The 17,591-nt window shown below is 38.0% G+C and overlaps 2 non-coding genes across 2 annotated transcripts; both read left to right on the forward strand.

Moving 5' to 3' along the window:
* The first annotated feature begins 1,649 nt into the window (after positions 1 to 1,649).
* Positions 1,650 to 1,756, forward strand: LOC116120480. Its single transcript, XR_004126555.1, has one exon. It is a non-coding gene; the product is annotated as a small nucleolar RNA R71 (small nucleolar RNA).
* An 11,151-nt stretch (positions 1,757 to 12,907) lies between these two features.
* On the forward strand, positions 12,908 to 13,014 carry LOC116120478. The gene has a single exon (XR_004126553.1). It is a non-coding gene; the product is annotated as a small nucleolar RNA R71 (small nucleolar RNA).
* The last annotated feature ends 4,577 nt before the right edge of the window (positions 13,015 to 17,591 follow it).

The raw sequence follows: 17,591 nt of genomic DNA on the forward strand, positions 1-17,591 counted from the left end.
GAAATTTCATGGCCTCAAAGACATTGAATGTTACCGTTTCATCTTGGACCCTTAAAAGCAATTTTCCTTCTTGCACATCAATTAGGGCTCTTCCGGTGGCAAGAAATATTCGCCCCAAGATGAGAGGCATTTCCTTGTCTTCTTCCATATCCAACACGACAAAGTCTGCAGGAAAGATGACTTTGTCCACCTTAACCAATACATCTTCAACTATGCCCCTCAGATGCTTGATGGATCTATCTGCAAGCTGTAAAGATATGGTCGTTGGCTTCACTTCACCAATTCTTAGTCTTCTGAAAACAGAAAAAGGCATTAGATTAATGCTTGCACCTAGATCACATAAAACTCTATCAAATGTAATATCTCCTATAACACAAGGGATAGTGAAACTCCCCTAGATCTTTGAGTTTTGCTGGCAGCTTTTTCTGTAGAATGGCACTACACTCTTCTGTAAGCATCACTGTTTCCTCCTCTTTCAACTTCCTTTTATTTGATAGTATTTCCTTGAGGAATTTTGCGTAGCTTGACATCTACTGCAAGGCATCTACAAAAGGAATGTTAATATGCAGTTTTTTAAATACATCAAGAAATTTTGTGAACTACTTATCCTGATTTTCCTTTCTGAGCCTCTAGGGAAAAGGCACAGGACGGGTATGATGTGCCAACTCCAGTGGTATCTTAGGAAATGGTAATTTTTCTTTCTTTTGCCTTGGCCTGTCTTCCCTCTTTGGTTCTTCTTCTTTGGAACTAGTTGGGTTTTCTTCAACCACGATTTCTTCCTCGATTTGTTCATCGGATTCTTCCTTTACTTTACTTAGTGGGTTCTCATCCTTCCCTTTTTGTTCAACCTCTTCCAACACTATTCCACTTCTTAAAGTTATTGTATTCACTTGTTCTCATGGATTTGTCACTGTGTTGCTTGGTAGGGAACCCTATGGTCACTCATTCAGCTTTTCGGCTATTTGCCTCACTTGTACCTCCAAGTTTCGAATGGACGCCCTTGATTTTTGAAATTTGCCCTCGTCTCACTCATGAAACTTGTAGTCTCTTGCATGAATTTCCCGAACATATCCTCCAATTTTGACAATCTTTGATCCCCTGGTTGATTATTCACCCCCACTTGATTGTTTGGCATTGTTCTTTGATTCCATTGGTTCTTCTATTGATACTGATTGCCCCAAGACAAGTTTGGATGATTCCTCCAACCAAGATTGCACGTGTTGGAGAAAGGATTGTTCTGTTGTCTCTGATTCCCTGCCAAAGAGTTGACTTGTTCTAATGATGATGAAGCTGAAGCAAAGGTGTTCCCCACTTGACATTCATTGCTCGCATGGTTGCCTGCACAAAAATCACATGTCATTTGAGGTGTTTGAATAGAATTTACTTGCATACTTTCTAATTGCTTCTGAAGTGCTGTAAGTTGGGCTGAAATGGCTGTGTAAGCATCAACTTCATGAATACCCATAGACTTCTTCGACTGCATTCTCTCATTGGGTCTCTGATAGTTGTTACTTGCCAGGACTTCAAGTAACTCATAAGCTTCTTCAGGTGTCTTGTTTTGCAATGCTCCTCTAGCTGCTACATCTACCATTGTTTGCACATTTATCATTAACCCATTATAGAACGTTTGGACATGAATCCAAACTGGCAAACTATGGTGTGGACACTTTCTCAGCAGTTCCTTATATCTTTCCCAAGCTTCATAAAGTGATTCATTCTCTTCCTATAGAAATGATGTGATATCATTTCTCATCTTTGCTGATTTCGCTGAAGGGAAGTATTTAGTCAAGAACTTCTGTGCCAATTCATTCCAAGTTGTGATTGTTCCTGCTGGTAGTGCCATTAACCATCCCTTTGCTTTATCCCTTAATGAAAAAGGAAATAATCTTAATTTGATGGCATCATCTAACACTCTATTTGACTTGAAGGTATCGCAGATCTCCAAGAAATTTGCAATATGTGAATTTGGATCTTCCTTCAGATCTCTTTTAAATTGTACCGACTATTGGATCATCTGGATGATTGCCGACTTTATTTCAAAGTTGTTGGCTTGCATCGGTGGCCTAGTTATACTTGGACCACTACCATCAATCGAGGGCACTGAAAATTCCCTCAATGTTCTGTTTTCCGCCATCTCAATGACTATTGCCTCTTGTTCTCTTCTTTCTCTGTTAAGTCTTCTTGCGGTTCTTTCAATCTTTGCATCAATAGGAACCACTGGATGACGTCTAGCTATTCGCATAATCTACACAGAAAGAAAGAAAACGTGAGATCACAAGCTAACAGAAAAGAACAGCAAAATTAAACATCAATAGGAACCACTGGATGATGTCTAGCTCTTTGCATAAACTACACAGAAAGAAAGAAAACGTGAGATCACAAGCTAACAGAAAAGAACAGAAAAATTAAACTATAAAACAATTAAAACTAAAATTAAACTCCAATCTAGCTAAAACCAGAAAAATACAATAGTAACACCAAATCAATCCCCCGCAATGGCGCCAAAAACTTGATGTGTTGAAATTACAACATGCAATGTGTAACAAGTGCACTAGCCATAAAAAGCAATAAGGTGATAAGTAGAGTATCATTCCCACGAGGATTGCGTGTTAAGCACTGATTTTCCTAGTTGTTTATCAAGCTGGAGAAACCGAAAGATGTTTGGAATTGCGGGAGACAATTAAGCTAAGATTAAAACAAAACTCACTACGTAATTTAAAATCTAAATAATGCAAACAATATTAATTCAAGAAAAAATATCAATTAAGACAAAGCGGTTAGGGTTTTGACTTCACTAGGATTTTACGAATTAATCTACAAATTCTGTTACTTCTACATTCACATGCACGCATTATAAATCGGACACCCTTGATGCGTTGTTACTACAACATGCAAAAATAGCAAGTATACTAGTCGTACAAAGTAATAAAGTGATGAGTGAGTATCATTCCCACGAGGATTGTTTGCTAAGCACTAAGTTTTCTACTGTTTTCAAGTTGGAGCAATCGAACTCGTTTGGATTAATGGGAGAAATTTAGACTAAAACTAAAACATAATTTGCTAACTTAAAAGTAAACTATGAAAACAAGATTTAAAACAAGGATACAATCGATTCAAACAAACAGGTAGGATTTTGACTTTGACTTCATTCAGACTCTATGGGTTAAACCTAAGGATTATACTAATTCCATATTCACATGCATTGATTATAAATCGAATTCTCTAAAGTGTAAAATATACCTTCTCAGGCTATATTTCCTTACTCTTCCCTATTAAACTTCCGCACCCAACAAAATGAAGATTAATAGTTCAAAGCTCATTAAGCACAAAGAATCGTAGATTGATTTAATTGATTCTCAAATCTATCTCTAGCATTCAATACTATAATGGTGATTACCCAAGAAGCTTAACACGATTCATTTCTTAATCTCATCATGTTCATCACATAAAAACAATAAATTCAGAATAATCACACAATCAAAGCAAAATCATATGAAAATAATAACAATCAATTACTTAACCCATGGAATTCCAAATTACATCAAAACCCTAACCCAAAATGGGTTAGTTCATAGCTAAATCAACAACACAAACAAAAGAAACGAAAAACCCAATGTTTAACATAATGAAAACAAGAGAAAGGACAAGAGATTTCCCCAAATGACGAATCCACTGGTTTTAGTCTCGAATCTTCACCCTTTTCAATCAAAGTTCGCCCAAACTAAACCTAAGAAAATGAAAATAGCTGCTCTCTCCTAAAAACGAACGACCTTTACAAAAATGGCAAAGTTTCTCTTTTATACCTCGCCCAAAAACCTAAGACTCCACCTAAAATGAAACTGTGCGTTTTAACAAAAACTGGAAATTGCAGACTTCGCTGCGGCGAAGAAGGATTCTCGTCGTGGTGACGAAGTAAGAATAGATGCTCTCGTCCGCAACTCCTTTCGCTGCGGCGAACCTTTATGTGGAATTCTGAATTTACAGAATTACCCTCTACTTGCTTCTTTGCTTGAATTTTTGATCTTCGACGCTCTCCTCATGGAAACAAGCTTCATAGTGCTCCACTCTGCTTTAGAATTCTCCCAACTTCTGAGATCCGCTCACTTCTGAGTCCAAAAACTCCAATTCGCTCATTATTTGCATAAAATGTCTATTTTAGCCTGAAACACAAAATATAAAGAATTAAGTAGCAATTCAGGTCAAAATGAACTAAGAAGTATCTGAAATCCGACTAAAAAGTCCAATAAAAACAGTACAATCCACGGATTATCAAATACCCCCAAACTAAAGACATGCTCGTCCTCGAGCATCAGGTACAAAACTCAAAGAAAGAAAAACAACAAATAACCAAAAACACAAAACACAACACAACAAAACTGAAAAATGAACAAACACAAATTAGACTCAAACTCAACATACGAATTGGCTAGAAATTACACAAGTCTCAAAGCTTGTTGAAAAATTATTATTAGAAAATGTTCAACACTCCAAGAAGTTTTAAGCTACATCGACTGTCTTCCTCAATCAGTCCACCGAGTAGGTGATCCCTACTTCAATCCACATTCCAACTTCCCAGATTATTTTATATAGAAATGAAAAGTTTATCAAATGGTGGCAGACTCCATAAGCCTAAATATCAAACTACTCTCCACTAATGTAGACTAGACATTGCTAAGAATCAACAGGTCTTTACAAGCTTGTAACGTTAGGCTCAGGTAGTGGATTCCAAGAAAAAGGATAGGATAAACAAAGTAAGAGAACTCGGTTTTCCTCATGCAAACACTACAAGTCACATCTATCTCCACTTCTTCTCAACCACCAATCAAAGTGTCAACCATTTCACAACCCTCAAACTTATATATTTCTTATTTCTGATTTTGAATTGAACCAATTTTTTTTATTTTTTATTTTTTTTTTATGAAAATAATAACAATCATTCGAATTGAGGTTAACTACCTCTCTTATTCTTATTTCCCTTCTCACAACCCCCAAACTGTTCTTTTAGTATGTTCGCACAACTCTTCACGTTCTTTGTGTTTGCATTAGGCCCAAAATTCTCCTAAGGGTATGATAAAGTGTTTACGGTAATTGGATTGAACAATTTTCTTTTCTTTTCTTTTCTTTTTTTTTTTTTTTTTTTTTTTTTGTTGCAAAGAAAATAAAGCAATGAAAATCTCTAAGGCTCAAATGGGTGACTAGGGACAAATTCATTCATGGGTCGACTGGAAAGGCTCAAAGTTTCGAAAAATGCCTACATCATTTCTTCAACATTGTCTATTCCTAAAATTTTGCCTCAAGCCTTCTCTACTAGGTTCTAGAATCCCACCAACATTATCAAACTTTACCTAACCACATAAAATGAATCTAAGCATGCCGAAATAAATGAAAATGGTGGTTGAACCACTCAACAAACCTCAATCAAAATTCAGTCAATAAACATAAACTTGAAGCAATGCTTAATATTTTTCAACAATAAAATCCCAAAATCCTAGTCTCATCATGGACTTATGCAATTCATCATTGGCAACCACAACAAAAACACAAACGTAACTGAAACAAAAATAATTTTTTTTTCAAATTTTTCCTACCCCCAAACGAAAGATGACATTGTCCCCAATGTCACATTATGCACAAATTAGGAATAGAAAACAAACTAGAGAAAGGTACGAGATAATTCCCTGATTAATCTGTGAAGTTAAAGTTCCGCTCAACAGTGTGCACCCCCGTTCCTTGACTTTTTCATCACCAAACATCTGTAAAAACAATTGAAACTGTGGTGTCCACTGTGTTAGAAAAATTCACTGACTAATATGAAAATATTACAACCCTAATCTCGTCTTTACATTAACTATGAAATTAAAACAAGAATGAAACAACAAAAACAATCCCAAACAAAAAATATCAACTGAGTTCAATGTTCGAAATGAAAGAAAAAACAGAAACAACTAAAAAAAAAAAAATAACGAAAACTAAAACAGGTGCTCATTCTTCGGCCTCCTCCTCTTCCTTAGCGTCATCCTCTTCTAAATCGGAGCCTAACCATTCATTTGAATCCCAGTCTTCCCACTGGTTTCTGAAGTATCAATCCCGAGCTTGTTGTAGTAGCTTAGTTGCAGCTCGTGTGTCTTCCTGGTCTGCTCTGCCAGCCACCTGTGACGTCGCTCCATCCGTTTCATCTTACCCATCATCTTCTGCATATTTCTCTCACTGGGACTGTTGAACCGGATGCGGTGGCAGCTGTTGTTGTTCTCCTTCTCTTGGTGCCTGATCTGGGCCCTTCTTCTGGTTGAGGCTCAAGATGTTTGCGAAAGTAGGCTGTGTCGAGGACTGGGGCAGCATGGATCAGTGGCTCATCATCTTGTACCTCGATTCCCGCTTTAGTGCACAACTCTGTAATGAGATATGGGAACGGAAAACTGCCTTGCCCTGGTTTGGCTGCACGCTGAATGTTGTTCAGGACAATTTGTCCCACATTCATTCTATTTCCTGTGGCAATAGAATACAACAAAAGTGCCTTCTCATACGTCACTGTACTGTAGTGCGTTTCTGGCATCATCCTTGCACTGATAAAATACTGCCACAACTGAGCCATCGGTGCCAATTTAGCTCCCTTGATGCTCTTCTTGACCTTTTTTGAAACCTCCCAAGTGGTGTCCGGTTTTGTAATGACCGAAAGAATAATATCATCCTTAAACTGTGTCTTTCTAAAATCCGCATACTCATCCCAGTCAATGTGAGGTAAGCCATAGAAATCATTGATGACCTTTGCCGTAAATACCACATCAGTACCCCTCACAAAAACAACCCCCTCATCACATTCAGGGAGGTTGGCATAAAACTCTTTCACCAGTGGTTCCACAGCCGCATGTGCAGGTTCACTCATAAAGCCCTCCCAACTTCTCCCTCGACCTCACTCATCAGCTTGGGTTGCAGTCAATCCACGCTCAGAGATAAATCCCTTGTCTTTCCTTTTGGCTGCTACCTCATAGTTTTTCCGAGCCTTTTTACTTACAAACCGGTCGTCTACTTTCTTTCCTTTTCCCTTGCCCTTGGATGGTACCTTGACTTTGAGTGGCATTTTCTTCAAAACTACACTTCAACTCAACAATGCAACCCAAAAATTCAAACCTAAGTGTCCTACGACAACCAATTCAATCCTGCAAAAATTGACAACACTTCCAAAAATTCGCACTTAGACCCCCAAACTACGATTTTTCCAAATTCAACCAAACACTCCAAAATTCAAAACCCAGACTCCTTAATATCACACAATGCACAATCAACCATTCCTCAAACAAAATCAACACTCACAAGCACAAAAATTCCACAACTCAACCAACAATCAAAATTTTCAGATCTACAAATCAAAACTCGAATTTTTTTTGAGATAAAAAGCTTAGAGACCGTGAAATCTTACCCAAACTAAGGAGTATTCGCCACCAATTGAGCCAAAATCAGCCTAGATTGCAAAACCCCAAATTTCTTGAACTAAAAAATTTCGCGAATTTTTCGCAAAAATTGTTGTTGAAATGAGTTGTTTTGGTGTTTAGGAGGGTTAAGGAGTGAGTAAATTTGCTTGGAAATCACTGGCATAGCTCTGGATTGAATGTTAGAAAATTTTTCTCTGAACTGCGTTTGAGAGGTTCGCAAAAAATGAAGCGTTGCGTTGAATATTTATACACAGCAGTTTTCGCCGCGGCGAAGAACAAGCTTCGTTGTGGCAAAGTTCTTCGTCACAAACCCTAATTTCAACCCAGGTTTAGCCGCGGTGAAGACAAATTCTTAGCTACGGTGAAAAATTACCGAGAGTACAGCACTGCGGTGACGAATTGTCTTCGCTGTGGCGAAGTTCCCTTGGTCAATTTCGCCCATATTTCCTTCGCCGCGGTGAAAAATTACCGAGAGAATGGCGTCGTAGCGAAGAACAATCTTCGCCGCGGCGAGGTCTGGAACCTTTCGCCTTCCAAGATATTCAAAAATTGCTTCGCCGCGGCGAAAACTGGAACATTTTGTTTTCCAACTTGATTTGCAATTTCATCTGAAACATCCAAAACATACCAATTAAACTTCATAAACAAAATCAACAAAAACTAAAGAACTACAAAACAATCAACAAGGATAAATAAATCAAAACACTTGGGTTGCCTCCCAAGGAGCACTTGTTTATAGTTGAAAGCTCGATTCTCTCAATTCTTCAAGTCGGAATGTCAAGCCGGATCGGGATGAACTTGTAACTCATCACCCCATCAATGTATGGCTTCAATCTCTATCCATTGACTGTAAAAGTACCCTTTTCTTCATGTGAAACTTCCACCACTCCATATGAGTGAATTCTTGTAACTGTGAATGGTCCGGACCATTTAGACTTAAGTTTTCCGGGGAAGAGCCTAAGTCTAGAATTGAACAACAACACTTTCTGACCCACTTCAAAGTTCTTCTTCCTGATATGTTTGTCATGCCACCTTTTTGTCTTCTCTTTGTAAATTCGAGCATTCTCATATGCTTCGAGATGGAACTCATCAAGTTCATTCAAAGTCAGCATCCTTTCCTCCCCAGTAGCTCTTAAGTCCATGTTTAGCTGCTTGACTGCCCAGTATGCCTTATGCTCGAGTTCTACCGGTAAGTGACATGCTTTCCCATATACCATCCTAAAAGGAGATATACCAATTGGAGTCTTAAATGCAGTTCGGTAGGCCCATAATGCATTATCCAATTTCCGTGACCAATCCTTCCTAGATGCATTAACTGTCTTTTCTAAAATTCCCTTAAGTTCTCTGTTAGACAGTTCTACTTGCCCGCTCGTCTGTGGATGGTAAGGTGTTGCAACTCTATGCTTCACTCCATACTTTCCCAAAAGTGCATCCAATTGCCTATTGCAAAAATGGGATCCTCCATCACTAATGATTGCCCGTGGTACCCCAAACATTGAGAAAATGTTATTTCTTACAAAATTAACCACTACCCTAGCATCATTAGATGGCAATGCAGTCGCTTCCACCCACTTCGATACGTAGTCCACCGCCACCAAAATATATGTGTTCCCAAAAGAATTTGGGAAGGGACCCATGAAGTCAATCCCCCACACATCAAATAGCTCAACCACAAGGATGTTGTTCAACGACATCTCATCCCTTTTTGAAATATTACCCCTCCGTTGACATTGGTCGCACTCCTGAACTATCTGGAAAGAATCCTTAAAAAGGGTTGGCCAATAAAACCCAAATTGAAGAACCTTGGCTGTTGTCCTAGCTCCTCCAAAATGGCCACCCACTTCCCTCTCGTGACAATGCCGTAGAATGCTTTCCATTTCCTCTTCCGGGACACATCTACGTATCATTTGATCAGCACAGTATCTATACAAAAATGGCTCTTCCCAAAAGTAATACTTCAAATATGAGAAGAATTTCCTCTTTTGTTGGTGACTTCCAATTGGGAGCACCCTCGATGACAAATAATTCGCAAAATCTGCATACCATGGTGCTTCATCCACTCTCATCAATTTCTCATCTGGAAATGTTTCTCTAATTGGAATTTCCTCTTCATTTCCCTGGATTGGTCTCTCAATCCTTGACAAGTGATCTGCCACCACATTTTTTGACCCCTTCTTATCTTGAATTTCCAACTCAAACTCCTGAAGCAATAGGATCCATCTTATCAGCCAAGGTTTCGCTTCTTGCATTGCTAATAGGTGCTTGAGTGCTGAATGGTGTATGTAGACCATCACCTTTGCACCTAACAAATATGAACGAAATTTGTCAAAAGCAAAAACCATAGCCAACAATTCTTTTTTAGTGGTGGTGTAATTCAATTGTGCATCAGTGAGTGTTTTGCTAGCATACTGAATTACATGCAACACTTTGTTTTTCCTCTGTCCTAACACTACTCCTAGAGCAAAATCACTAGCATTGCATATCAATTCAAATGGTAGTCCCCAATCGGGAACTGCAATAATAGGTGCAGATACTAATAATTTTTTTAGAGTTAGAAAGGCATGCATGCATTCATTATTAAAATCAAAAGCAACATCTTTAATCAACAAATTGCAAAGGGGTTTAGAAATCGTAGAAAAATCCTTGCTGAATCGTCTGTAAAACCCCGCATACCCCAAGAAACTTCAAACTGCTTTAACATTTGATGGTGGTGGCAGCTTCTCAATCACTTCTATCTTTGCTCAATCTACTTCTATTCCGTCTTTTGAAATTCTATGACTAAGCACTATTCCCTCTTGGACCATGAAGTGACACTTCTCCCAATTGAGCACCAAGTTCGTCTTTTTACATCGCTGCAAAACAAGAGAATGATTGGCTAAGCAATTATCAAACGATGAACCAAAAACTGAGAAGTCATCCATGAAGACTTCTATAAACCGTTCCACCATATCTCCAAAGATTGACATCATGCATCTCTGAAATGTGGCTGGTGCATTGCATAACCCAAAGGGCATCCTTCGATAAGCAAAGGTGCCATATGGACAAGTGAAGGTCTTCTTCTCTTGATCCTCAGGAGCAATGGCAATCTGATTATATCCTGAATACCCGTCCAAGAAACAGTAATAGGCATGTTCTGCCAACCTCTCCAACATCTGATCAATGAAAGGAAGTGGAAAATGATCCTTCCTTGTAGCCTCATTCAATTTCTGGTAATCAATGCACACTTTCCAGCCTGTGACCGTCCTAGTTGGTATCAATTCATTACTCTCATTCTTTATCACCGTGATACCTCCTTTCTTCGGAACCACTTGTACCAGGCAAACCCATGGACTATCGAAAATAGGATAAATTATTCCTGCATCTAGGAGTTTCACCACCTCATTTCTCACCACTTCCTTCATGGAAGGATTCAATCTTCGTTGTGGTTGCACCCTAGGCTTGATATCATCCTCCATAAGTATCTTATGCATACAAAATGATGGCGAGATGCCTCTAATATCCGAAATAGTCCATCCAATTGCTAGTCTGTGTTCCCTCAACACCCTAATCAACCGCCTTTCTTCCAATTTGCTCAAACTTGAACTAATAATTACTGGGAAGGTCTCTGATTCCCTAAGATACACATATTTGAGGTGGGAAGGTACAAGTTTCAACTCAAGCTTTGGAGGTTCTTCATTTTTTTCCTTTTCCTTCTTTTTTTCAAAAACAAATTCCTCAAATTCTAGATCTTGGCTCTCATCAATCGGTTGAAGTGCTTCCAATAATCTAGCACATTCATTGCTCGCCGACTCATGTACCTCAACTGTTTTTTATTTGGCAATACAAGCTTCTAGAGGTAATTGTGGGGTATTCTCTTTAATAGATTCTGCTACTAGTTTGTCCACCACATTAACACTAAAACATGAATCCAATTCAGATGGAAACTTCGTAGCCTCAAAGACATTGAAAGTTACTGTTTCATCTTGAACTCTCAATAGTAACTTCCCTTCTTGCATATCTATAAGTGCTCTTCCCGTGGCAAAAAATGGTCGGCCCAAAATAAGAGGAATTTCCTTATCCTTTTTCATGTCCAAAACAAAAAGATCTCCCGGAAAGAATATCTTATCCACCTTTACCAACACATCTTCCACTATCCCCTTCGGATGTTTTATGGACCTATTTGCAAGTTGCAACGACACGATCAAAAGTAATGTCTCCTATAATGCAAGGAATAGTAAAACTCCCTGGATCTTTGAGCTTTGGGGGTAGCTTTTTTTGGAGAATGGCACTGCATTCCTCTGTCAGCATCACTGTTTCCTCATCCTCTAACTTCACTTTGTTTGATAAAATTTCCTTAAGAAATTTCGCATAGCTTGGCATTTGTTGCAATGCATCTGCAAAAGGAATCTTAATATGCAATTTTCTAAATATCTCAATGAATTTGGAAAACTGCTTATCCTGATTCTTTTTCTTTAGTCTTTGAGGAAATGGCACAGGTGGAGTGTGATGTGCCAATTTTGGTGGTATCTCGGGAAATGGAAATTTCTCTTTCCTTTGTCTTTGTCTCACTTCCCGTTTCTGTTCTTCTTCCCTAGAAATAGATGGTTTCTCTTCAGGAACTATCTCTTCATCTACTTCCTCATCAGATTCTTCATTTTCCCTTGGTGGCTTTTTTTCTTCTCTTGATTTTTCCACCTTTTCCAAAACTGTCCCACTCCTCAAAATTATTGCATTTGCTTGCTCATGTGGGTTAGTCACTGTGTTGCTTGGTATAGACCCCTGTGGTCTCTCATTTAGCTTTTCAGCTAACTGCCCTATCTGTACCTCCAAGTTTCGAATGGATGCCCCTTGATTTCTGAAATTAGTTCTCGTCTCATTCATAAAACCTGTGGTCTCTTGCATGAACTTCCCAAACATGTCCTCCAATTTTGTCACTCTTGGGTCTCCTTGTTGGTTGTTCACCTCTGTTTGGTTGTTTGGCAATGCCCTTTGGTTCCATTGATTATTTTGCTGGTTCTGATTGCCCCAAGACAGATTTGTATGATTCCTCCAACCCGGATTGTATGTGTTGGAATAGGGATTGTTTGGTTGCCTCTGATTTCCTGCCAAGTAGTTAACTTGCTCCGATGATGAAGATGAAGAAGCAAATGTGTTTCCCACTTGACACTCACTGCTCACGTGGCTACCTGCACAAAAATCACAAGTTAGTTGAGGAGCTTGAATAGAGTTTACCTGCATATTTCCCAATTGTTTCTGAAGTGCCGTGAGTTGGGCTGAAATGGCCGTGAATGCATCAACTTCATAAAGACCCATAGATTTTATTGGTATTGCTCTCTCATTGGGTCTTTGATGGTTGTTGCTTGCCAGGACTTCAAGCAACTCATAAGCCTCCTCCGGTGTCTTATTCTGCAAGGCTCCTCCCGATGCCGCATCCACCATAGTTTGCACGTTACCTATCAATCCATTGTAAAATGTTTGGACTTGTAGCCAAATTGGCAAATCCATGGTGTGGAAATTTCCTCATCAGTTCCTTGTATCTCTCCCAAGCCTCATACAATGAATCAAATTCTTCTTGTAGAAACGATGTAATATCATTTCTCATTTTTTGCTGATTTTGCTGGAGGAAAGAATTTGGTTATGAACTTCTGTGCTAGATCGTTCCATGTTGTGATAGTTCCCGATGGTAGTGCTGTTAACCATCCTTTAGCTTTATCCCCCAATGAGAATGGGAATAGTCTCAACCTGATGGCGTCATCTGACACTCCGTTGGACTTGAAAGTGTCACAAATTTCCAAAAAGTTTGCAATATGCTGATTCGGATCTTCCTTCGAATCTCCATTAAACCTTACTGACTGTTGGATTATTTGGATGATTGCCGGCTTTATTTCAAAAGTGTTGGCTTGGATCACTGGTCTTGTAATGCTCGAACAACTACCATCAACTGTGGGAACTGAGAATTCCCTAAGTGTTCTGGTTTCTGCCATTTCAACCGCTATGACCTCTGGTTCAACCACTGTAGCCTCTCGTTCTCTTTTCTCTCTGTTAAGTCTTTTGGCGGTTCTCTCAATCTCAGGATCAACAGGAACCACTGGCTGACGTCTTGCTCTTCGCATAAACTACACAGCAAGAGCAAAAGAAAGTGATATCACAAACCAACTGAAAAATAAAAACAAAAGTAAAACTGAAAAATGATAAAAACAAAAATTAAAACTCCAATCTAGCTAACTAAAGAAAAACTCAATGTTAACATAAAAATCAATCCCCGGCAATGGCGCCAAAAACTTGATGCGTTGTTACTACAACATGCAAAAATAGCAAGTATACTAGTCAAACAAAGTAATAAAGTGATGAGCAAGTATTGTTCCTGCAAGGATTGTTTGCTAAGCACTAAGTTTTCTACCGTTTTCAAGTTGGAGCAATCAAACTCGTTTGGATTAATGGGAGAAATTTAGACTAAAACTAAAACAGAATTTGCTAACTTAAAAGTAAACTATGAAAACAAGATTTAAAACAAGGATACAATCGATTCAAACAAACGGGTAGGGTTTTGACTTCATTCCGACTCTATGGGTTAAACCTAAAGATTATACTAATTCCATATTCACATGCATTGATTGTAAATCGAATTCTCTAAAGTGTAAAATATACCTTCTCAGGCTATATTTCCTTACTCTTCCTTATTAAACTTCCGCACCCAACAAAATGAAGATTAATAGTTCAAAGCTCATTAAGCACAAAGAATCCTAGACTGATTTCATTGATTCTCAAATCTATCTCTAGCATTCAATACTACAATGGTGATTACCCAAGAAGCTTAACATGATTCATTTCTTAATCTCATCATGTTCATCACATAAAAACAATAAATTCAGAATAATCACACAATCAAAGCAAAATCATATGAAAATAATAACAATCAATTACTTAACCCATGGAATTTCGAATTACATCAAAACCCTAACCCAAAATGGGTTAGTTCATAGCTAAATCAACAACACAAACAAAAGAAACAAAAAACCCAATGTTTAACATAATGAAAACAAGAGAAAGGACAAGAGATCTCCCCAAATGACGAATCCACTGGTTTTAGTCTCGAATCTTCACCCTTTTCAATCAAAGTTCGCCCAAACTAAACCTAAGAAAATGAAAATAGCTGCTCTCTCCTAAAAACGAACGACCTTTACAAAAATGGCTAAGTTTCTCTTTTATACCTCACCCAAAACCTAAGACTCCACCTAAAATGAAACTGTACGTTTTAACAAAAACTGGAAATTGCAGACTTCGCTGCGGCAAAGAAGGATTCTCGTCGTGGTGACGAAGTAAGAATAGATGCTCTCGTGCGCAACTCCTTTCGCTGCGACGAACCTTCATATGGAATTCTGAATTTATAGAATTGCCTTCCGCTTGCTTCTTTGCTTGAATTTTTGATCTTCGACACTCTCCTCATGGAAACAAGCTTCATAGTGCTCCACTCTACTTCAGAATTCTCCCAACTTCTGAGATCCGCTCACTTCTGAGTCCAAAAACTCCAATTCGCTCATTATTTGCATAAAATGTCCTTTTAGCCTGAAACACAAAATATAAAGAATTAAGTAGCAATTCAGGTCAAAATGAACTAAAAAGTATCTGAAATCCACAAAAAAGTCTAATAAGAACAGTATAATCCACGGATTATCAACCCTAACATGTAAAACATACCCTCTCAGGCTATGTTTTCCTACTTATCCCTATTAAGCTTCCGCAACCAACAAATTGAAGGTTAATAGTTCCAAGTCCGTTAAGCTAAATGGAATCCTAAATTGATATCATTGATTCTCAAACATATCTCTAGCATTCAATAAAACAATGGCAATTACCCTAAGAAGCTAATACATTATTCACTTCTCAGTCTCATCATGCTCAACAAGTAATTTCAATAAAAACAAGAGTAATTACACAATCCATGCAATAGAATGTAAAAGCAACATCAATTTATTGATTAGACATTAAAATCCCAATTACATCAAAACCCTAACCCAAAAGTGAGTTAGTTCATACTAAAATTAAAGCAAATCAAAATAAAAACTGTAAACAAAGAATTCAACATGATGGAATAAAGAAAAGAGAACAAAATCTACCCTAATTGATGAACCCAAAGAGTTTCAATCTCCAATCTTCTATTCTTTCTTCAAAAACAAAGTCGAACCCATTCTCAGGCTAAGTCCCACTTATATAGTCGGTCCCAAAACCCTAAGACTCTCAAATAAAATTAAAACGCACAGTTTTAATAACTGAAAATTGCAGACTTCGCCGCGGCATCGAGTTGGCTTCTAATTCACTATCTGACCCAAGAGTTTATCGCCGTGGCAAACTTTTCTGAACTATTCTGAAATTATAAAACTGCCCTCCGCTTGCTTCCTTGTTTGAATCTTCAATCTTTAGTGATCTCCAACAGGGACAAGCTTCATATTGCTTCATATTCCCCGAATCCTTAGATTCGCTTGCTTCTGGGTCCAGAAACTCAATTCCGCTCAGTATTTGCTATAACTGCATGTTTTGGCCTGAAACATAAAATATATGAAATTAAGTTGCAATTCAGGCACAAACGAAAGAAGAAGTATCCAAAATCCGGCCAAAAAGCCTAGGCAAAACAGTGTTATCCTAGGATTATCAAGGGCCTATGCTAATTTTTCTTCGAAATTAGTTAATTTGTAGACTCAATAAGCATGTGACAATTTTCAATTTATATGTCTATGTATATTTGTCAAAAGGACCAGTTTGTCATAAATCAAATTGTGTGGCCTTGTTTGTAATTCTATTGAATGGTGTCGTTTAGAAAAGTTGTTAGAAATCAGTTATACTGATTCCAACAGCTTCTTCTTCACTTCGTCACTTTACTTTTACTCTCTTTGTTTTCTAAATCAGCTCTGTATATAAAAGAGAGAGCTATACTACATTGTAATTATTTGTTATCAATAATCAAGATTACATCTCCTTCTTAGATTTTTCTCAAATTCTTTGCTTCTCATACATGGTATCAAAGCCGTGAATAATGTCAATGGCCAAGAAACCTAGTTCTTCATCCACTCTATTGCCTAATCACATTGAAGAGATACTACCGGAGTCTCTCAGTCGTTTGACTTCAACTCTTGCATCAAGTCTCCAAGTTATCAGCCCAAAACTGACGCACGATAACTACAGATTTTGGAGCTCCCAAGTCTTGTTCACAGTAGGCTCACATGAGCTTGAAGACCATTTATTAGGTAAAATTCCCTGCTCTCCACCTTTAATTATGGCAGATTCTTCAATTGATGAAAACCTAAGCTCACTTAAAGAGGATGTTAGGGCTCAAATTGACTAAATTAATCTGGATTATATCATGTGGAAAAGAACAGATAAATTTTTAGTTAGTTAGTTGCTAGCATCCATCTCTGAGAGCATATTCAATACTGTGTCGAAATGTAGATTTTCTACTGAAATCTGGAGAATTTTAGAGAATGAGTTTATCAATGATTCCAAGGCTCGAGCTCTACATCTCAAAAATTTGTTGCAAACTACACAAAAATGCAACCTTAGTGTTAGTGAATATGTCAAGAAAATGAAGGAAATTAGTGAAAGCCTATCTGCAAGTGGCTTAGTTGTTTTGGACAGTGATTTACTACAATATATCCTGGATGGTTTAGGACCAAAATATGACCCTGTAGTTGTAACACTTACTTCCAAACTTGAATCAAAGGTTGAATACTCTGTAACTCTCTAGGAGGCTCAATTTATCCTCCAAAAGTACGAAATTATATTGGAGAAATCTATATAATAGTTCTGCCCACTTAGCTGTTACTAATACATTTGGAAGTGCTAGAAATGTTGTTAACTTTGGAGGTGCTGGAAGTGTTGATAAATTTGGAGGTGTTGGAAATATTGTTGATTCTAGAGGTGCTAGAAATCTGGTTAATTCTGGAGGTGCTGGACATATTGGACCTACTCTTAATTATCTTGGAAATCCTCATTTTCAACAACCATATGCCATGTCCTCTGAAGTAGGTTCGCAAAGTCAATACAGTCAGATGTTTTACTCTAGACCTCTTGGTTTTGTGCCTTATGGAAGAGGCAAAGGTAAAGGTTTCAATAGAAATAAACTCATCTATCAGGTATACAACAAAGTAGGGCACTCGACAGTTCAGTGTTACCATAGGTTTAATGTTG

Source organism: Pistacia vera, unplaced genomic scaffold (genome assembly GCF_008641045.1).
Source record: "Pistacia vera cultivar Batoury unplaced genomic scaffold, PisVer_v2 Contig937, whole genome shotgun sequence".
Classification (NCBI taxonomy): domain Eukaryota; kingdom Viridiplantae; phylum Streptophyta; class Magnoliopsida; order Sapindales; family Anacardiaceae; genus Pistacia; species Pistacia vera.